The sequence below is a fragment of the Sminthopsis crassicaudata genome, chromosome 3 (genome assembly GCF_048593235.1).
Source record: "Sminthopsis crassicaudata isolate SCR6 chromosome 3, ASM4859323v1, whole genome shotgun sequence".
Lineage (NCBI taxonomy): Eukaryota > Metazoa > Chordata > Mammalia > Dasyuromorphia > Dasyuridae > Sminthopsis > Sminthopsis crassicaudata.
This window is the reverse complement of record NC_133619.1, coordinates 242,268,542-242,291,992: the sequence shown is the minus strand read 5'-3', so window position 1 is coordinate 242,291,992 and position 23,451 is coordinate 242,268,542. Positions and strand designations below refer to the sequence as shown.

The following is a 23,451-nucleotide window of genomic DNA, read 5'->3' as shown; positions in this document are numbered from 1 at the left end:
CCACTTAATAAAAATTTCCCCCAATTCTATGTAAGGATAGTTTTCAACATTCATTTTGGTAATATTTTGAGTTCCAAATTTATTATCCCCATTTTTAAGATGATGAAACTGAGTCCCAGAAAAATGAAATGACTGTCTCAGCCACAGAACTAGTAAGTATCAGAGATGCAATCTAAATCTAGGTCTTCCAGAATCCAAATCACACATTTTATCCATTCTGTAAAACTATGTATAAAGTGGCATATAAACTAACTTGGGCACTAGGTGGCGCAGTGAATTAGAGAACAGGGGCTGGAGTCAGGTAGACTCATTTTCCTGAGTTCAAATCTGTACTAAGACCCTAGCTGTGTTACCCTGCTTGGACAAGTCACTTAACGCTTTTTGCCTCATTTTCCTCATCTGTAAAGTGAGCTGCAGAAGAAAATGATAAACTCCAATATCTTTGTCAAGAAAACTCAAATGGGGTTATGAACTGTGGATGTGACTGAAAACGACTGAATAAAATACAAATGATTGTATTGGGAAAATGAACAAACTCACTTACTATTTGACCTTGAGTATACAAGCATGCCACAATATGTTTCTACTGAACATACTAATTTCTTCACTGGGTGCTAATATACTCTAGAAGCAAGAGTCAGTTGAAGAATGCTTCCTACAAGAGATCTTCCTGAGCTCTTTTGAAAGTGGACAGGCAGAATCAAATTACTTACACTATAACTAAGGGATTATGTATTACTCTGTCGTGGTAAATATTTTCTAAGATGCAAGACTGAGGTATAGAATTTTTTAGAGCAATGGAGAAGTTAGATGCTCCTTCTTCCCCAGTGGATTAGTTTTCAGAGCCCACTGTTTCCGAGAGTCTTTTTGCCCCAATTCTTATAGCTAGAGTAGTGTAAGTTGATAGTGATGGATTTGGAAATCTAGAAATTAAAAATTCTGCCTACTATACTTACTCTATGCCTTTGTGACCCTAGTAAGTTAAGAAAACTTAATTTCTCTAAGTTTCAGTCTTCTCATCTGTAAAATACAGATAACAACTGGGTGTGTTCAGTCACTTTTCAGTTGTGTCCATCTTTTAATTGACCACATTTGAGGTTTTTTTGTGTTTTTTGTTTTTGTCAAAGATACTGGAATAGTTTGCCATTTCCTTCTTCAGTTCATTTTACAGATGAGGAAACTGAGGCAAACAAGATTAAATTACTTGAACAGGGTTATATAGCTAGTAAGTATCAGAGTAAGTGAACTTGAACTCTGGTCTTCCTGACTTACTGATTAAGCTACCACTTAGCTGTCACTGCCACTAAGTGTAATGAGGAACAGATGAGATTATATATCTATATGAAATTATATTATTTTATATAATACAATATAAATATAGGTCCCTAAGGTTTACAAAACACTATACATATATATATAATACATATAAATGATTTGCAAAACTATATATTTACATATATATGTAAAATACATACAGATAAGCAAAATATATCTCTATCTTTGAAACTTTAAAAGGTCTTTATAAACGTTAGCTGCTGCTACTACTATATTAATGAAGAAGAGTAAAGGCTAAGAAAAAAATTCATTTGATAGTAACAAATCATTTTTACTACTTTGGGCAGCAAATTTCTCTACAAATTCATAGAGTGTTTATTCTCCAATACAGTCTATGATAAATTTGTGGAATAGGACATTTCTTAACTTCTTCTAAATTCTCCAATTTGATATCTAGTATTTCTTTTCTTTCCACTACTAACAGTTCAGTAAGGAAAGTAACCACACAAAAGATTCCAAGAAGAATTAGATGGTCAATATTACTCATCCATGACATTTACATCTGGCACAAGACTAGTTTAGGGATGTTGTCAGCCTTTTGTTAGCAATGCTTTATTTTTCATGAGACTGGGCAACAAAGGTGAAATGATGCTTCTTCCAGCTCGGTGGCTCTAGAATTGACAAAGAATCTAGTTACATGTACAGGTTAATGTTGTTTGCATGTTGTATCCCCCATTCCACTGCAAATACCTTGACTGTCTTTTACCTTTTTCCGAATTTCCAGCATTCAACATAGTACCACATGCTCAGCAGGTGCTGAAAAAATGTTTATTGATTGATTTATAACAATTACAGTATGTTTGTTTCACTTGTATTTCATCTGCAAGAACCTTATAAGCAGTTTTGTAGCACAACTTATGTTATATTTTTACATATATAATTGCCTGAACATATACCGTAGAAGATGAAATCTTGGCAAAGAAAATGATGATCAGTTTTTTTTTTTGTTTTTTTTTTTTTAATGGTCAGTAAACACTTTAATAGTATGGCTTAATAGGGAAAGATAGTTGTAGTTGAATTCATGAATCTATGATCAAATTTTGCCTGTCACCTTGTAAGCTTTGTAGTAGTGGGCAAGTTATCTATCTTTTCTGTCACTCAGATTTTTTTATCTGTAAAATACTGCTCATACCAAAGGATTGTTGTGAAGATTAAGTGAGATGATATACGTTAAAATATTGCAATCCTTTCATCAACTACTAATTCCTCTTATTTTTTTGTTATCAAATGTAACAGCTATAGATATCCACTAATAGTTATTCTTATCTTCAATCCTCCCAGTCAGAAATTTCTTTTTGAAAAGTCTCACAACCAGTTAAACTTTCATTCCTACTGTTTAGATGGAGGCAGTAGGAGCCTCCAAACCATTGAAATCTCCAAAATAAATACAGACTACAAACATGTTGCCAAATCAAATCCTTAAGTTAAGCATGCTGATTAAGCTGTCTCCAAAACTCATAAAATTTTATAATTGGTATATTAAACTGATATATGAGGCAAAGAGTAAAATAGTGTGATCATAACTATAATCATTCAACAAACATTGCCAACATTCTACAAAGTACCATATATATATGTATATATATGTGTATATATATATATATATAAAACTTTATGTTTAACACTAACACCAAAATAATGTCAGTATTATTTTTAATTCATCTTGTCTTATGAAAAATGAGAATTTTTATTATATATGTGACCATTTCAACCATTATCATAATCATGTATCATTGATATGTGTGTATGTGATAGCTTTTCTTAAATTTAAAAGATCAAAGTTGACTTCAAAGTGCTCTTTGAAAATATTTTTTTGATTCTCATTAGAATACTGAATAGTACAATTTTGTGGCAAAATTCTGGGCATACATGTTTGTTTTTAATGTAGCTTGAGACCTAAATATCAACTTCTGATATAACGAGAATGCAAAATCCTAATAACATCCATTTTCTGATCTTGCTCCTAAAACAGATACACAAGTTATCACTAGTATATATTAAGAAGGTAAACAAGAGGAAAAGATAAAAGATACTGTTGATGTATGTCATAACAAGCTTTATCAACTATCTTCTGCATTCATTTGAAGTATTTGAGGTAGGAAAAGAAGGGAATGCTGAGGACAAAGAAAAATTGAAGATTTGGGCCCTTGTTAGAACTAGATTACTTTCTTCCCAACTCTCCTAGCAAAGAATACTGGCACACCAAGTGTCCTTGTAGTCACTAAGGAAAAGCATTGGATTTGGAGAAAGGAGATTCTGTTACTTTGTTTTGTTTAGTCATATCCCACTCTTAATGACACCATCTAAAGTTTTCTTGGCACTGCAGTGGTTTGCCATTTCCTACTCCAGGTCATTTTACAGAGGAAGAAACTGAGGAAAGTAGGGTTAAGTGACTTACCAAGAATCACATAGCTACTAGGTATTTAAACTCCTCTGGGCCCCCTTTTCCTTCATTTTCACAAAATGAAGGCTTTAGTAGGTAACCTTTAAGTTCTCTTCCAGCTCTAAAGTCTAAACTGTACAAACACAAGACATGAAGTTTAAAAACTGGGGATTTACTTCATTAATCAGTAATCCACCCTGGATTCACTGTGTTACCTACACATTTTACCTATATGTTACCTATAAATTAAGAGAATGCTAAGATCCCTGAATTGGAAGAGACCATAGAGGTCATCCAGGGCAATGTGTATTTGAATAAGAATTACCTTTTCAAAATCCCAGCCTTCCACTCTTTGCTTAAAGACCTGTAATGAAAGGAAATCATTATCTTCTGGGATAATCCATTCCATTTTTGGATAGTTCTAATTGCCAGGAAGTTTTTCTTATATCATTCCTATATTTACCTCTTCAATTTCCATGTATAGTATTCCCACCTTTGCTTATATTTGCTTCTTTTACTATAGTCTAATACTGCAATATCACAAAACTTCTGCAAAGACCTCTGTAAAAGTGACACAGAGTGAAGAAAACAAAACCAGTACAACATATTGACTACCACTTTTAAAATTTAAAAGCCTCTGGCCAAATACAATAAATGACACTGGTTTGTGTATTATCAGCCACTATCCCTCTATCATGTTTTGTTATATTCAGTGTTTTGGGGGGGAATGTGTGGTAGTTGATGATTTGTCTGATGTCACATCAAAGTTTTTGAATTAAAATGTTTTTTCAAATGTAGGGCCACAGTGGTTTATTTGCTGATAGCATCTATTAATTGTTAAAGGAGCAGAGGCTTACAAAAGTCTCTCTTATAGATTACAGGTTAGCCATTCTATGATTTCTCCCCCCTAGCTTTTTACACCTCTTTGCTTTTGTATCAGTCGTCCTCCATGTATGGAATCATTTCGCTTCAACAACCCTGTCTGCTGACATATTTTCTTGCCTGAGAGGTCTGCCTCAAATGCAATTATCATCTCGAAGTTTTCCTTGATCCAGAAAACACTAAATATTTGATTTAGAGTTAGTCAAAAAGGAACTTTTTTTTTTTTACATTGTTTACAACACATCATTTTAAGGTGAGGAGGGCTAAATGACTGCACAAGATCACACAGGAGATAGGGAAATCAAAGCTGAGATTTGAATCCAGTTACTTTGCCTTCATATTCTGGGCTCCCAGTGAGTTGATAAAAAGGTGAAGAAAAGTTTTCAATCCCCAATTCAACTTCTTGATTTTCAAGCAAAATGAAATAATGTGTGCTGACTTTCTTTTCTTCTGGGGTCATATTTATGCTTTCTATTTCATTGAATATATCTTTTTCTGAAGAAAGTTTTTAAAAATCGTGACCAGAGTACATTAGATTAACCGTTTTCCCATTTGTACATAATACTTGTAACCATTTAGTGTGAAGAACTTGCATTTTGCTTTTTAATCGACCAAGAGGGTCCATTATATTTAATTATACTAGTGAAAAGTACCATGTGAGTTAATTATGATCTTAAAGGACTTATTTCTAAGAAGACAAATCTGGCATTTCATCACTTAAACACTGTTATATGTCATTGGTACTCAGGTTCTAATAAATGTATTCCGTTAAGAGCCACTTTGGCTCTATTTATTATTACATCCAATTAAAGCAGTGACCACCCCTCGCTCATCAGTGATTAAAAGGGATGATGTGTCTGAGACAGAAGCCTCATTAACGAAAACCCCGCTTTCCGGATTAGGTAACAAAACAGGTGGTTCCCCCTCCCCTTTTTTTCCTGCTCCATCTGTTCTCCCGTCCTTAACCCGCCCCCCTTTTAAACAAAGAAGAAGATAGCGCCCGTGTCTGGGAGGGGGCAGGACCCGAGAAATGACCCACCTGGCAGGGACCAGAGCAGGGCGTCTGCTAGAGTGGAGCCCTTCTCGGGAGGGTGGAGGAGGCGCGGGGACAGAGGTGCCAGTGTCCTAACTAGGAGGTGAAGGAGGCGCCTGTGGCCCGGTCCGGAACCGCCGAGGGGTGCGCGGAAAAGTTCGGGATGCCTTGCGTGTGAGTGGCGGCGTCCGAGGAGGAGGTGCTCACTTAGCGCTCGGCGTGTTGTGTGTGTGGAAGGCGGACGGGAGGCGGGCGGAGGCCGGGCGGGGCCGTGGCTCCGGGGCGGCCGCCTCGGCAGGTACGGGACCTATTAGGGGTAGGCGGAAAAAGAGTCTCCCTCAGCCTGAGCTCTCCTCCGGAGCGGCTGGCAGGAAGAGAGGGGAGCTCCGCGACCGAAGCCAGTCAATGAGGGAGAGTGTAGCTGGCAGGGAGGGAAAGGGAAGAGGCGGAGCGTGGGAGCCAGCGGTGTCAATAATACAATAGGGCTCTTGTGTGTCTGCCGCCGCCGCCGCCGCCGCCTCCTCCTGCTTGCTTCGAGGAGGAGGAGGAGGAGGAGCGGGAGCTGGAGCCCACCGGCTGCGGGGAGGGAGTGAGGGGGGAGAGGGAAAAGAAAAGGGGGCGGGGGCGCCCGGGGAGGAGACTCCGCTGCCTGCCGCTGGCAGGAGGAGTGGAGCAGCACCCGCCGAATAGGCAGGCAGACGCGGGCGGTCGGGAGAAGGGAGGAGGTGGAGGAAAAGGGGAGGGGTGGCGGGAAGGGAGGGGAGTGGGGGCTAGAGAAGAAAGCCAGCAAGCCCGGGCAGGCGGGGAGCGAAGGAAGCGAGCGTGGGGCAGGAATGAGACCGGGGAGAAAGCCCTAATTCCGCACCGGACTTACTGCACAGCCCTCGGCCAGAAGGAAGCCCGCCCGTATAAAGCCAGAAGGTAAGGCGCCCCGGGAGGGGGGGGGTGCCGGGCTGGAGAGGGAGGTAAGAAGACAGGGGAGGGAGGAGGTTGGGGGACCGGCCGCCTCCTGCCCTTGTCGGCCTCCTCCTCGGCCGGGGCCTGAGGGTGGAGAGGAATCGGTGAGGGAGGGAAGGAGGGCTGGAGGGTGACTGGTGCTCCTGCGGCCGCTGCCTAATGGAGACGGTGCCCGTGCAGCGCCGGGAGCGGCTCTGGCCTCGCGCTCGCCTTGCACGTTTGGGCTCCTCCGGCGGCTCGAGACTGGCGGCGGTGCCCGGCGGGTCGGCCGGCCGGCCCGCCCTCTGCCGCTCTGCCTCGCACTGACCCCGCCGCCCGCCCGGTGTCAGCTCAGCCCCGGCTCCAGGCGAGCCTCCTCCGCCCCGGCTTTGGGGGGCACACGAGATAGAGACCCACTATGTGTGTGCGCGCGTGCTCGTGCTCTCATGTGTGTTTCAGTCCTTGCACCAGGCTGGAATTTAGCGCCGGAGCCACTGCGGCTGCTTGGCTTGTGCAGGGGGAGGCGGGGGAAGAGGAAGAACAGGGCTGGCCGCCGCCGCCCCTCACCCCTTTCATCCCCCTCCCCCTTTTCTCCCGTGTCATCTTAAGTATCTGGGCCCTCACTCACCTCCTCCTGCTCCTCCTCCTCCCGGCTCGCTGCTGTCCTGCAGCTCGGCACTCTCCTCGCTCTGTCTCCACCCCCTTTCCCTCACGCCACTCACCCTGTTGGCTTGGGGCAGGCGGGCTATCGGACTGGAAGCTGGAGGGCTGCGGCCCAAACAGCGGCGGGAGCAGCAGCCGGACCCCGGAGAAGAGGACCGCTTTGTAGAGTCGGGCCCCGCGGCCCGCGGGATGCTCCGGACTTTGGGGGACTGCTGAGAAAAGCCGAAGTAGAAGAAAAGGGGAGGAAGAGAGAGGGATTGGGAGGGGGCGCAGTAGGGATTCTGAGGTTAGAGGGGTCGGGGGGGGGGGGGAAGGGGGGAAGGAAAGCACAGAGTTTTGAGCCACTTGCACTGTTAGCTCTCTCGGTGGGAGAGTGTTAATTTGTGCCCTTGAGTGCACCAGCTGTGAGGTCTCCTAGTGCCAACAAAGAAATAGCAAGAGGCAGCTCCGTAACCGGCAGGACTTTTAACTTTCCCTCCTTACGGTCAGCCACTGTTGTTCTTGAATTAGTGTGGCCGGCCTGCTGTTTCCACGAGTGCTCACGCTTGGGAGAGCCCCGTTTGCAAAGACATTCTTCAACCCTCCGGGGCACTGGAAACTTTTCCCCCCGACGTGCGTGCTCGGTTCTTCTGCACTTGGTTTTTGCTTCTTTCCTGCAGGAATGTGGGACGGTCTATTTAAAAATAACCCTTCCTTTTGAAGCCAGATGACAGTAGGTGAAGTGTGCTTTAAAATGGTACAGGACAGCTCATTAACTTCAGCATGTCTCCGTGCATTGTAGGAAGAGAGGGTGGTAGCTGGCACTCGTTGTTAAACACTTATCGAAGGTTTATTAAGTATTGCACTTGGCTGAGCGTGATGAGAAATAGGCGGATGAATAAAATACTGCTCCTGCCCTCAGTTTAAAATCTGTTAGATAAGAGAGATGAAGATGATGTAAAACATATAAATAAATACATTGCAGGAATTACAAAGTGCTTTAAGAAGTCAGGAGGACTCTGATTTGACAGTAAAGGTAAGAGATCTAGGAAAGTTATACGGAAATGATGAAGTGTATTAGACAGCTATATAAAATCTTTAAAGAAGAAATCCTAATATCTTTTGGTGGGGGAAAGGGAGAGAGCATTTCTTTACATCCTAGTAGGAAAGGAAAAAAAGCCATGCATGTTAAATAATTACGTTAGGACTTTTTTTTCAGGAAGAGTAATTGCATGTTCTGTCAAATATTTAGCTGATCTGTGGCATACTAGCAAAGATTGTAGGAAACTTTTGGGGTTATTTCGGATACTTCCTTCCCTTCCCCCTCCCCTAATTGAATTGTAAGGAAATCCTTTGCTCCAATTGTGTGAAAGTTTACTTTTATACATTTAGTTCTTCAATAGAGGATGAAACACTTCTTGACTTGCCAGAACCTCTGTATCCAAATCCTACGTTATATGGTTTTATAGGAAATCCAAAGAGATGTGATTATTCAACCATTTAACTCCACAGCAGGGCTGTAATGCTGAAATGGTAAACATTACAGAAAGAAGCCTTGGAGGTGAGAAGACCCATCTGTCTTTCCAGGAACACAGAAATTGTCATCTCGTCAAGGAACCCGGCTTAAAGCTGCCCTTAAATCAACCCTCTACTTCCTACAGTCTGTCAAATGGATGAAAAATAATTTAAATAAAACTAATTTGGACAAGTATGTTTTAGTCTAAACGGACAAGTACATTTTTTTCCCATCATCAATGATTGTGATTAGTTAATGACTTTTTTGGAGAACTTCAAGATTGATCAGGAGTATTTTAATCATGACTGGAGTGAAAGCAGTCAGGCACATATTATTACTATGACTTTACAGATGAAGGACTGAAGTTGAGAAATCCAATTACTTTTCTAAAGTCATAGAATTAATAAATGGCAGAAGGTAATACTTGAACCCTGAGCTCTTTGGCTGTAAAAGCAGGATGCTTTCTGTTTGCAGTATACTCTATATACTGTAGAACCTCTAAAAGATAATTTTGTTCAGAGCACAGAATTATGATTTGAGACTATAATTCCTTTTTATCTTAAGAACCTTCTTAAACATGTTCTACTAGTTTATGAATTTTTTGGGGGGTGAAGGGTGTCAAAGGGAGCTCCTAATTGTGTGATTGAAATAGATTAATGAAAGGAGTAAATTAAGATAAAGAATAATAAATGTTGTAGTAGGAGCCCTACAAACAAGAGTATTTAGATCTTGTGATCAGATGTCACTTTCTCTTTTCCTATCACCTTTGTTATAGCCTAAGCTAAATTTAGGTGTCTGTGCTGAAAGAGTGTTGACTTTTATCTCTTTTGCTTCCAGAATACCAATGCTTGATCATATGGTCAAAGAAGCAGGAAATCTAGATTTTTATCTCTTGCTAAATAGTTATGTGTTTGGTATGGGCTACAATTGAACTATTAAGACAATATTGTATTTTGGAAATTAGTAGAAAAATAGTTGGTGAGATAATGAATAGAGGTAGAAATTGGTCTTATTTTTTGTTGCATTGAATCCATAATATATGAAAGAAATGGCCAAGCTTAAGTAATAGATTATAAGATGGTGCTTAGGACCAAGCACAGAAGTGAAAAAGTGATTTCTTATTTTTCTGTCAGCACCAAGGAAATTCTTACTGTAGCCTAAGACTTAACAAATAACACAGATTTGGAAGCTGTTAAATTCTATTACTCAAAGAATGTACTTCATCAATGAATGTGTTGATAAGAAGACCAATTTTTACCACATAAGCCTAACAATATTTTTTTTTAATCATGAAAACATGTCTATGGGAGTGGCTAAGGAAAATACCAGGGTGGAAACCAGAACAAGTTTGGAGTGTAAAAAGAGATATTAATGTCTAAACATTACTGAAGTTTGGAGATATTAAATGTGTTTTATCAAACTTTTTGGATAGTTTAATTAGCATTAGAGCAAGTCATGCATTTAATGATACCTAGGAAGACAAAATCACAAGCAAAAGAGTGTAGGAGCTCCTTCTGTTAGCACTAATGTGCATAAAATAAAAAAAAAATTAAAATGAAAACTATATTCCTAGAAAGCTGAAGGTTTTAAAAGATTAAATAGAATGATGAATGGAAAAAATAGGATTCTGTTTTTGGAAAGGATACATTTGTATGTTATGGGGAAAAAACAAAAATCAAAATCTTGTCTTAATTGTGTGAATCATTGATTCTTTTATACCTTATCCAAGAAACTTGTTGAGTTGAGGTATGTAGCTTTTCCAGGCCCCCATTTGCTCCCTTCCATTTTTCATTTCTTATTCCTATTCTGAGGTAACATTGTAAATGACTGTGATCAGGAAGTATATGATATAAAATCTCCACAGAGGCTAGTAGAGTAGCACTAAAAGTCTTGGGTAAAGTTAGACTGTGGTAGGAACAAAGTAAATGTATGAGGTTAGGTAGTTTTCGATATGTTTCAATGTTATATTGTACTAGCAGTAAGTTGGATTACCAACATCAAGTATTTAAATTTTGAGCTGGATATATGTGTACAATGAGTAGTGGCAGAATAACTAATTGGGTGCTTCTGGAGCACTCTGCAGGGTAGAATATGCAGAAACATTACTAGAATTGTAGCATTTTAGAACTAGAAAAAGCTATGGAGATCAATGGGTACAAACTCCTCATTTAAGGACATATGTCAGCTAGCATTTATTTAGTTCTTACTATGTGCTAGGACTGCATTTGACACTAGGGATATAAATAAAAGTCAAAAGAAAGACAGTTCCTGCTCTCAAAAAAGTTTACATTCTAATGGGAGAAAGATAAAAGATAATTGAAAAGAGGAAGGGGTAAACAAATGTAACCATTGAGGCATTTCTGAGAGTTGCCTGAATGAGAATGAGACATGGCTGCTTTGGGCACCCTATATAAGTAGATGGATATATTCTAGGAAGAGAGAACCAAACAGAGGGAGTCATAGCATGGCTCATTTTAATCAGGAGTTCTTTACTTTTTTTTGTTTCATGAACCTAACCTATTTGACAGTCTGGGGGATACCCCTTCTTGGTATTTTTAATGTTTTAAATAAAATACTTTGAATTATAAAGGAAAGCATTTATATGGGAAACAGCTATCAAAGTATTAAAAAAAAGTTCAGACTCCCAATTAAGAACTCCTTAATTTATTTGTATAGGGATGCATATATATATGTACACATAATTATATGTTAAAACAATTTTTTAACATTAAAAATATATTTTGACTCAGAGGTACCATCACACACTTCCCAGATTGGCTAAGATGACAGAAAAAGATAATGATGAATATTGGAGGAATGTGGGAAAACTGGACACTAATGTTATTGGTGGAGTTTGTGAACTGATTCAACCATTCTATAGAGCAATTTGAAACTTTTGCCCAAAAGGCTATCAAAATGTGCATACCCTTTATCCAGCAGTATCTCTACTGGGTTTGTATTCTAAAGAGATCTTAAAGAAAGGAAAGGCACCCACATGTGCAAACATATTTGTGGCAGTCCTTTTTGAAGTGGCAAGAAACTGGAACCTGAGTGGATGCCCATCAGTTGGAGAATGGCTGAATTTGTTATGGTGTATGAATGTTATGGAATACTATTTTTCTATAAGAAATGATCAGCAGGAGGATTTCAGAAAGGCCTGAAGCACATGAACTGATACTAAGTGAAGTGAGCAGAACCAGAAGATAATTGTACACAGCAGCAGAAAGATTATGCAATAATTAATTCTGATTGATGTGGCTCTTTTCAAGAGTGAGATGATTGAGGCCAGTTCTACGGTCTTGTGATAAAAGAGAGAGCCATCTGCATCCAGAGAGAGGACTGAGGAGACTGAGTGTGGATCACAATGTAGTATTTTTACTTTTTTGTTGTTGTTTGCTTGCATTTTGTTGTCTTTCTCATTTTTTCTTTTTTGATCTGACTTTTCTTGTGCAGCATGATAATTGTGGAAATATGTGTAGAAGAATTGCACATGTTTAATATATATTAGATTACTTGCCATCTGGAGAAGGGAGGGAAAATAACTTGGAACACAAGGTTTTGCAAGGGTAAATGTTGAAATTCATCTATGGATATGTTTTGAAAATAAAAAGTTTTAGTGAAAGAAAAAATAAAAAAGAATGGAACATTAAAAAGTTTTTAATTTAAAATTCTTTCTCCTTTTTTCAACCCTCTCTGAGATAAGCAATCCCATATATTTTGTATTTGTATAGTTATGTAAAACATTTCCATATTGATCACTTTGTACAAGAAGACTTGAATAAAAATGAAAAAAAAGTGAAAAATAGCATGCTTCAGTCTATATTGAGACAGTATCAATTCTTTCTCTAGAGGAGGATAGTATACTTCATTTGTCTTTTGAGATTGCCTTGGGCCATTGTATTGCTCAGAGTAGCCGAGTTATTCACAGTTACTATGTATAACCAAGAACTTTAATTTAGAGACACAAAAATTGTGGGTAAACTGGTGGGGCCAAGAAGTAGAAATAGTGGTACCCTGGAAATTCCCTGGTTCTGTAAACCTAACCAAAAGAAAATTGTCTTTATGTTTATGGACAGTGGAAAGAGTTCCCTATGGTTGAGCATTTCAACCTGATAGATAAACAGATTGTTGCTATAATCATTTCTAAGTGGGATTAGTTATATGTATATATAACTTTTTGTATTCTTTTATAGGTGTACATGTAAAATACTTTTACTGTAAATTGGCATATAATGTATCAAGTAGCTTCCACTTTGTTATTATGTTAGAACCAAACGTTTTCTATGCTCTCCCTCCCTCTAGAAGCTTTCAGGGAATTTCCAGTTCTCTTGTTTATCTACTCCTTTCTTAAAAAAAAAAAATCCAGACAGGTACCTCATAAAACTTGAACAGCTTAATAGGTCATTTCCCCTCCAGTGATCTACCCTGGCAGAGACAAAATTTCCTGCCTTTTCCATTAACATGATGATGAGCTTGTGTAATAATGGTTAAAACTATTCCTGTAGGACATTTTGAAAATGCAGTTTAATTATATTTAGACTTTTGATTTTAGGCTACATGATAAGGCAGATTGTTATCCTATCTTTGGCAAGTACTGAGATCCTGGGATTGGCATAAAGTATGGACTGGTAACCTAAGTTGTTTATCGTGGCAAGAAATTTTAAGTGTCAAGTATTGACTTTGATTAGAGTAAGTAATGATGAAATTTCTTCAGTTATTAAATAAGGATTTGGTTCTGGCTTTAATGTTCATTAGAGAAAGAGAAGAAAGCTTCTAATTTATTTAGGGTCTTTGTTGTTGCCAATATAATGGTGGTTTTTCTTTTTTGGAATTTTGTTGAATAGAGCATAACTTGTTTCCTCCTCTCTAATTAGTATGTATAACAGTTATATTTCTTTGAGGGATATGTAGAAAACCAGCAACAAAGCCTTTAGGCAACTTTTGGTAAGAGTCTATTTAAAAGATTCTATTTATAAATATTGTATATTCATGAACTTAAATACTATGAATATTTTAGATATTAACAGAATCAAATGATATATTGGTTAAAAAAAGCTATTTGACCTTGAGAGTTATATATATACATATATATATATGTATATATATATATATACATATATATATGCATTAGCAAGAAATAGCTGATTTGACTTTGTGTTCTAGTTATATGTTTAGAAGCTGGATAATATGAATTGATTTAGTTATTTTTGCTGGCAAAGAATTCTACTAGTTTCTATAATTAAACTAAAACTGTCTATAACAAAAAACAAATACTACAATTTAAAAATACATATTTACTTGAAAAGTTAAAAGAAAATCTGTAGCTTCTCATCACTCCTTTATAGAGATTTATAAAGTTGTATGGTTAAAAAAATTCTGAAACATCATTATTGGAATGTATTGGAGTAAAATGGGATGTGGAAAAAGCACTGGTTTTAGACTCCAAAGAGTGCTGGTCATAGGACTTGGCTTCAAATCTATGTTCTCTTCTTGTTTGAGTTTGGAAAAGTTATTTCACCTTGATCTCAGTTTCTTTATTGAGAGAGTTGGATTAGATAGTCTCTAAGATTCTTTCTAATTCTAAAACTAAATCTGTATTCCTAAAATATGGATTTGAGGCTGCAACTATTTAGACACGTAACCCTGTGTGCATCATCACTTAAACTCTCTCAGCCTATTTCTTCATTTTTAATATAGGGATGATATTAGTATGGAGGAGTGTTGATCAAATAAGATAATTTATGTGAAAGTATTTTATAATAGTAAAGAGTTAAACATATGTAAACTATTGTCATTATTTGGTCAAGAATAAGACTTTGAAATCCTACTATATTTCCAGTAAAAAGCTCAGTAATCTTAAAATGGTTAAGGCAATAGTTAGGTACTGGCAACTCTGGCCACTAACCTTTGCCATGTGTTGTTGCTCATGAAGATCTGCAGATGGTTTTCTTTAACTGTAGAGTTCATGGGGAATGTTAATGCCATATTGGGTTAAAAAGATAAAATGTTCTTATTAATGTCTCATTTTTAGCAAACATTACCAAAAAGTTCTTTATGGGCATATTTAAAATTAGACCCTGGGAAGCTAATCTCCAGGCCTTTTTATATAATGTTCTCTTTAGACAGTATCATTTGTGTAGAATCAGTGAACCAATAAGCAATTAATAATTATTAGAACATATTACTCTTCTAGATATTGTGTTAGGTATGCAATAGGGATACAAAAATAGAACTGAGATAGGCCTTGCCCTCATAAGTATTATGTTCTAATAAAGAGTTGGAATCCTAATTTTCTTTCTTCAAAAAACTAAACAAAATAAACACAACAAAACAAACAACAAAACTGTATTCCCTATGGTTTGAATGCTGTTTATAATCAGTGTTTCCTAGAAGCGCTTCAAATTGCCTCTAATCTAAAATTACGAATCCTGGCTTGATAAATAATTGTATTTCAATATGGAAGGTTACCTAACATTGGATTTCTGTGCCAGCTGTTCCCACCATGCCCAAATATAATTGTATTCACTTCATTCTGATAGAGAAAGCCCAATGATCTGTAACTGAGTGTGTATATAGCCTTCTGGAAACAGCACTATGGGGGTTATAGTGGGAAGAGCACTGGCCTAGGAATTGAGAGAACAAACTTTTTCTCAGTAATTTAAGATCATACATTGGCCTCTTTTTGTCTGGGTCACATTTTCCTGGGTCCACCTTTCTGAGTCTTCATTTCCTCATCTGTGAGTTGAGAAGGTTAGACTAGGTCATCTTTAAAGTCTCTTCCAGTTCCAATATGACTTTCCACTGGGGGATCTGAGAGATCTAAGTTTTAGGGCCTTAGTTCTTCCCATGCTTAACTACTTAATATCACTCAACAATAAGGTAATATATACCAAGGTATCTTATTCTTTGCCTATACTACATAGTTAACATAGTTTTACAGTGTTTGCTGTTTTCTTCACCAACTACATACTTGTTCAGATAAATGGTGAACTCTGTTGGCAAGGATTGTTTTGTCTTGTACTATTTTTGTATTGCATTGTGTTGATTGCCTACATATTCTAGCAAGCAGGAAATCTAGTTTTTCATTCTAGGCCTGCTATTAAATAACCAGGTGGCTTTAAGCCTCAGTTTTCTCATCTGTAGAATGATGGAATTCGATTAGAATAATGGTATCAAACTCAAATGAAAATGGGAGTCACTAAACTATATATAACCCTGCAGTTTGCATGACTTAATTTTAAAATGTAATGTAATCTTTGTTTTATTACATTTTAATTTACTTTGCTAAATATCTCCCAATTACACTTAAAGTGGGTTCCTTAATGCCCAGTGGCTGTATTTTTGAAACCTCTGTTCTAGTTGAATTTCCAGGCTCTTTCCAATTCTAATTTCTGTGATTCTATGATATATTGACTTTATGTATCGTACATGACATTACATGATAAGATACACATGAGAGACTAGGATACTCAAATTTTAAAATGCTGCTTGTAATATACAAAAAAGTATAAAAACCCATAATAAACATTTAAAGAAATTACTGTTTGCTGAGCTCTTAGGAACATTTCCATTTCTACTCAGAAAAATAAACTAGGGCAGTGTTTCCCAAGCTTATTTGTCCACAGAACATTTTGGAGCTTCAGATATATTGATAAAATGTTCACATGCTGTTCTGGGGGTGTTCTGTGCTTCTACATAAAGAAAGATGGTGGGGAAATTTTGAAACAAAATAGAGAAGTTCATTTTAATCCTGAAAAACTTGTACATAATAAGGATTTAAAATAGATGTATAATTTCATACTTAGTAAATTGCAGGAAAAACATTAATGTGGAAATTCAGAATTCTTATGCAAAAAGATAGGATTTTGTCTTGTACAGTTTGTAAAATGCTGAACTGGATTTTCTTTCCTTCCTAATTTTTAAGCTTATAAACAGATGTCTAATTTGCTGGATTGTATTATTTTCAATTTTATATTCATAGTTACCCTGTCTTTGATGTCTGTCAGCATTCTTTCTAAATTAAACCTAACCTTCTTTAGAAGGCTATAATGTATTATAGGTGTTTTCAATTAAAAAAGAAAAGAATTATGTACATAGTCTTTCTTAATCTTATATGCCATGGAAGAAATGTTTTGCATCATTGCACAATATGATTTTAGATGCTAATTTTTAAATATGCAAACTATTTATAGTAATAGGTGGAGCTGTTATAATCAGTAGTGTGTTTCTAGCAATTGTAGAAATCAGTGTTGATACAAAAGATAATCTATTGTCTCCATGATGGAGATTCTACATTCCAGACATTTGGGAGGTCCCTTCCCCCTCTTAAGCCTCTTTAGAGAGAATTAACGGGCATAAAACAGAAATATGTTTTTATATAAATTCTCAGGGTGTGAGTCATCAGATGTTAACAGTTTAACACAGCCTTTACATTTATCCTAACAAACAACCCAGAGGCAAAGTATGTTATAGAAGAACAAAATTACACAAACTGGGGTTAAGGATGAATTGGCATTCTTACTTGTATATTTGTATTTGCTTTGTAGTTACATTTATAGTGCCAAAATTACCCATGAAAGTTGTTTTAAGGTATGTATTCCCTTTCCAGTTGAAGCCCTAAAAAATCCAGAATTCTTCATAATAATTGAGGTTGTTTTACAAATTCCGTACCTTATTATGTTATACTTGGAATTATCTGAACTGCCTAGCATCTGGTACTGAGGCTTTAATGTGTAATGTGGCAACCAGGTGTGGAATTTTATAGCAAGAAGTCTAACACCCATGTATTTTCTGGTTATAGCTCTATAATTACAGAGCAATCTATTGTTTGCCCTGCTTTTCTCTCTTGCTCTTTTTTAAAATTTAATTCATTTCTGCACTCTTGAGTGTAGTTTTGCTTATGGCATTTCAGAAATCCTCTTTTGCAAAGGTTTGGGTGGGAGCTATGGTATAGGAACAAGTAGCTTGGTTCCCTACCTCCCATGTACATAGTATTTAGGATATTTTATTTGGGAAGTGAAAGAAAACTCAGCTTCTTCCAGGTGCCTACATAAGTCAGCAGAAGGGAAGCTGATAAATTCATGATTTTTTTTAGCAGTTTATTGAAACCCGTTCTTGTAGAAAATGTGTCTTTGCTTGTCATAAGCTGTCAGATTTTGTCTTAAGAAATTTGGAATAAATTTTTTGAGAAACATTTAGCATTTTTCTGAGGACCACCTGTGAGTTAAGATGATAATTAAAAAAAAAGTGGGGGAACTCTAAGCTTGTGTGTTATGCCTCTTATCTTGTCTATATCTTTGATGTTAATTAAAGGGGAATCACTGCATTTATTTGCAATCTTCAGTTGAATGTTACCTGACAATGCTGTTTCTTGCTTGCTATACAAATCAGATGAAGAAATGGCTTGTAATAAAGAACTGTTCCCTAGTTTTACCACTATTGCAAAAAGAATCACAGAATCTCTGGGGAACCATCAAATTAGAGAGAGATTAGAGAAATTAGAGGAGCTTTTCTCAGTATAATAAAATGCTAGAACTCTAAAGCACTTTAGGAATCATTTAGTTCAGATGAGTAATCAGCCTAGAAAGGTTAAATTGATAGTGTTGCTTTTCATACCACTTCCTGTCTTAACAGAGGTAAAATATTTGATTTTAGAGATATGTCCATCACCACATGAGAGAGCTTGAGTACGAGACAACAATTTATTATATTATTGTTTTTCCATGGGTTTGGAAAGCTTTGGATGGAGTATATGACATGATATGGAAAGAATACTCTCTTTAGGTCTGAAAAAAAAAAGAGATAATTAGTTGCTTTTTGTGTCTCCCATTTCTTTAAGGGGAGGAAAGTTTTTCTTTTTTATTTAAATTTCAATGACCTCATTACTTTTTCTCTGAAGGACTTGTACATATTGAGAATCATGAACATACTTATTAGTATTGAGCTGGCATAAATAGAAGTTGCTCATTCAGTCGCTTTCATAGAATGAGAAACCTGTTTTATGGTTTTATATTTATAGGTTGGACAAGGGCTTCTAGGGGCATCCTTTAAATTTTTCAATGCTTAAAAAAGTTGCATTATTCTCATGTTTGCAATGTATTATAGCAATTGGGAAGATGATAGTTTGTGAATATAGCTTTATATGGCTTTATTAGGAGACTTCTTCTTTATGTTTCTCTTAGAGGCAAAGGATACCTTGAAGTATATAAGATGAATTCTTATACCCTAGAATTCAAAAGAATTCCTCCCCTATCCATATCCCCTTTGCCCTGGTGGTGGTGGAGGGGAGAAGGTTGAGGTTCTGTGTTTGTAGCCCTGATCCTTCTCCCTCCCCAAGTAGGATTTATAATGTAGCATCTGAGAGCCAGCTGCAATGATGAACTGCTAGTATCATAATCTAGACTAGAGTTTGAAAGGATATTAGAAATATCCTAGTCAAAATAAATGAATAAACTAAGTCCTAGGAAAATAACTTGCTGAAGGTCAGACAAGAAATTCAGATTCCAAATTCAGTGTTCTTTTCATTATGGCTACAAATAACATTTAACTTGCTCTACATAGCACATTGGCACCAGTGAATAATTCTGTGATGGAAGCATGAAAATGAGATGTATATCATATTATATCCTTTTAGTTATATCCTTGATAAGAGACCTCATGTTACTCTTCATCATATTCCTCAGAACGTTTAGCACCTTATTAAACCCATAGTTTGTGGTTAACAAATACACTTGGTTTGGCTGATTGCTTTTATTACAAAGGATTTTCCTAATCAATTATGATTAAAATAAATAGGGCATCAATTAGGTCTTAGAAATAATTTGGTCATTTACAGATTTTTGTTTTAAAATAACATTTGTTGCAGTGGGACTTGATTTGTACTTAAAAAAAAAAGCCAAGGTCATTCAAATGTTTGAGTTTCCTCTCCTAATTTAAAAATAAGCATTTATGCTTGTCCTAAGATAGAAACATATATTACTGAATTCCTAGGAAGTGGAGGAGAGAAATGGAGACCACCAACTTGCCCAGAGTCTAACAGCTAGTCATTTTGCCTTCTCTGGCTTCTATTCTCTTATCTGTAAAATGAAGGGTTTAAACTACTTGGTCTCTTTCAGCTTTGTGATTGTGTCCCTGAGGTATTTTTTTTTAAGGTAGACTATTTGGCCTTTTTGTCCTTACTTTCTTTTTTCTTGCTGACTTCTTCCCTTGGTTTAAGAATTGTCAGCCTATCTTCTCTGGCAGCTACAGCATTAATTAATGTGGAGTTTTAGCTGCAGTCCTTGGGATGGATAAAATGTCAAATCATAATTTGTTATACTGGTAGATAAATACATTTTGATTTTGAATCTTCAAATGTAGCTTATTTCAGAAATATAATTAGAGCTTGTGTTACCACAGTGGTCTTAAGGGGGAAGGCAGCAGGATTGTTAATAATCCTGAGTTTAAATTGGTTTTCCAGGCAAATCAAAGGAAATGTTATAGCACTTGGTCATTTTTGATGTTTTCCTCCCCTCTCCCTACCACTTACAGGTATTTCTCACTGTCCAGGATGATAGGAATACTATAAACAGTTGGCTCTAGACTCCAGGATAGATTGAATTAGTATGCCAATAAAAGGCACCTACTTTCCTTTCAAGATCCATTAACCTACATCAGCAGAATTAATTGTACTTTCCCTTACTTCCTGCTGCCTTGACTTTCATTTTCTTCTAAATAAAGAACCCTCAGTGAAACAGCAGATAGCACCTGGGAGAGAAAAAGATCCTAACCTCAGGGTAGCTAACCACTTAGTCATCAGCCAGGTTGTTTCCTTGATTTCTACTTTAAACCATTTTCCTGCAATACTGGACTTATCTGAGAAGATGTATAAATAACCTGCATACTTCTGTTCTAGAGTGGCATTGTGAAGTTTATTGAACTAAGACCCATGACTGTCATCTATTTCTTACATAACACTTGGTATGCTCAGGAAGAGCTTTCTTCTTTTCTGACCTTTCTTCATTTACTGTTTGTAAGAAGATGCTGTACAGTGTTCCTTACAGTGGATGAGCCCTAGCAAAGAAAGAACATATTCCCTGCTGGGATGTCTTTTTAAAAAATAGTGATGTGTGCACTCTCTATTCTTGTTGGATTCCTTAGCAAAAGCCTTCCATGTACTAGATACTTATTTGTTGAGTTGAATTATCTTTGGGACTTATTTCATCTTTGATAGCAATTCATTACTTTAACAGAGTGGTGATTGCTCTTTTTTTTGGTTTGGTTTGGTTTTTAAATAGATGTTCAGTTTTGGCTTTCCATTTGTTTTATTTCACTCTTATAATTAAAGCTATAGACTTTAGTCCTAATATAAGAGTTTATAGTATAGGAAATAAGAAAAGATTTTCAGAACTGAAAGAAACGATATCTGGCTAATCCAGTTTGCAGATAAGAAAACTGAAAAAAGAATGACAGTCAAGAGAATAGAATCAAGAGAATCTTTTTTTTTCCTCTTTCTTTCTTTGTAATCTTAACCAGTCAAGAAGGATTTATTAAGGGTCTTCTAGTGCCTGGTACAACACTAGGCACTGGGCAAACAAAGACAAAAGTGAAATTATCCAGCAAACAGAGAAAATGTACATAAAAGCATATATAAAATAGAAGATGAATTTTTTGGGGAAAGCTAGGGCTCAGCAGGTGAGAGATATGGGGAGTGGGAGAGAAGGGAGAGGTCAGTAAAGGGTTCCTGTAGAAGCCATGATTCTAAGAGGCAGAAGTGGGGAAAGAGAGAGAGCACCACAGGTATAGGGCCAGGTAGTACTAAGACAAGGAAATGGAAGCTGGAGTTCAGTGAAGAACAGTAAGTGTTGAATTTGGCTGGATGTTATAATACATGAAGGGTCTTAGGGTGTAATAAGACTAGAAATTGTGTATTAGGGGCAGGTTGTGAAGGGCTTTAAATGTTGGGGCTGTTGAATTGAAACCTAGGATTTTTCCTATTATATTAGATGATTTCTTTCATACCAGTTCACTTTTTTTCTTAACAAGTAGTAGCCTTTAACCCTTCTCATTATTTAAAAATCACCCCTTTATTTTATGATGTTGAATTTTGAGAGTTTTATGCTTTTGCTTAGAATTCCCTTATTAATTAATTGAACTCTGACATATTCTGGGTTTTTTTTTTTTTAATAATATGGCATTCTGTTTCACTAGCTCAAATGAAAGGAATGATTAAAGGGAACATTAACATAGTCCTGAGTAGGCAAACATTTGCTTTTTAAAAATAAACTCATTTTTAGAAAACAAACTGGTGCCTTAGGAGAACACAAAAGTGATTTATTCTTTAAAGTTAAGCAAAAATGTTTATGTCAGAGCTGTCTCTGTGTTTTCATTTAAAAAATGGCAACTATTTGTCAATTTAGTTAATAAAAATATATCTCACGGAATAGATAATTTATGTTTCTTTTGGAAGGGAATTAGATTTCTACCTTGTCCTTTTTTCTATTTTCTCTTTCTAAGATTTTGTACCAAGGAGATGAATAGTTTTGATTGATTATATAGTGATACAGAAATAAATTAAATCAGTCTCATTTAATATATGACTGAGCAACTTGAATTTAGAATTGGTAGATTCCCCCTCCCTACAGTTTTTAGGCAGAGATGATAGCTGCTTGATTAAATCTTGTATGGCTACTGGAGAAATTGAAATTCTTGACTCTTCATTAAGTAAACAAGTACACTTCTCTGTGCAGCTCTTATAAAACATTGATCACCAGCAATTTGCCTTTTTTCTGTAGTACTGGATTAACATGATTATCCACAGTTTTAAAAACATGTAAGAATGAGAGTTAGCAATTTGTACATGTAATTTTGTCTAAACATTTAAGAATGTACTTTTATGCACCAGGTATTGTGTTTATGTAAGCCCTGGAGATTCAAAAAAAAGCAAAATAAGTTAATAAATACACAGATAAAAATAGTTTCTGTTCTCAAAGACTTCACCTTCTAATGGGAGAGGCAACATGCACTGTTATGTACAAATAACATATATGGGATAAATTGGAGCTGATCAACAGAAAAAAGACATTAACATTAAGGGGGATTTGGAAAAGCTTCTTATAGAAGGTGAGATTTTAATTGAAACTTGTTGGAGGCCCAGGAAGCCAGGAGAAATAAGAAGCAGAGAATTCCAGAAAAGTTTCATTTCCAGATGACATTTGAAGGCAATTTAGTAGTAGTGCACTTATGTATGATACTTATCCCACACTGAGGGCTTTCTTCATTTGATGTAGGTCTCTACAAGCTGTACTGTGATAAATGCAAGGATGGAAATTGCCATTCTTTGTTCTAAGGATCTATTTCTACTCCTTACAAATTGTTTTCAGTTAATGTGGCTTTCCATTGGCTGAGCTCATGTCAAAAATGACATGTTTTCGCTCAGATAGGATGGTTAAGAATGGTTTTGAGGAGCACACAGTATTCTTTAGGGTATTCTTTTTTAGCTCTTAAAACCAATGCTGCTGCATTAAAAATTGATTGCTGCTAGACACGAAACTATTCATATGATCCTTGTTGGTTGAGCTGTTTATGCTCTCTCATCATCTCCTCAAGAGAGGCAGCAGTGAGTATTGTAGCAGTTTGTCTTAAAGCCAAAAAGGACTGGGTTCAAGAGTTGCTTGCCTAGATTATAACACATACTAGCTCTGTGACCCTTAGCAAATCATTTAACCCCTGAGTGATCTAGGCAGC

At 36.7% G+C, this 23,451-nt stretch overlaps 1 protein-coding gene across 1 annotated transcript in view; it reads left to right on the top strand.

Annotated features, from left to right (window-relative positions):
* The first annotated feature begins 6,397 nt into the window (after window positions 1–6,397).
* JADE3 (jade family PHD finger 3) overlaps window positions 6,398–23,451 on the top strand; it is a 187,718-nt gene continuing 170,664 nt past the window's right edge. The window contains exon 1 of the mRNA XM_074300279.1: window positions 6,398–6,554. The gene's annotated coding sequence lies outside the window, so the exon portion shown is untranslated. The remainder of the gene's footprint in view (window positions 6,555–23,451) is intronic.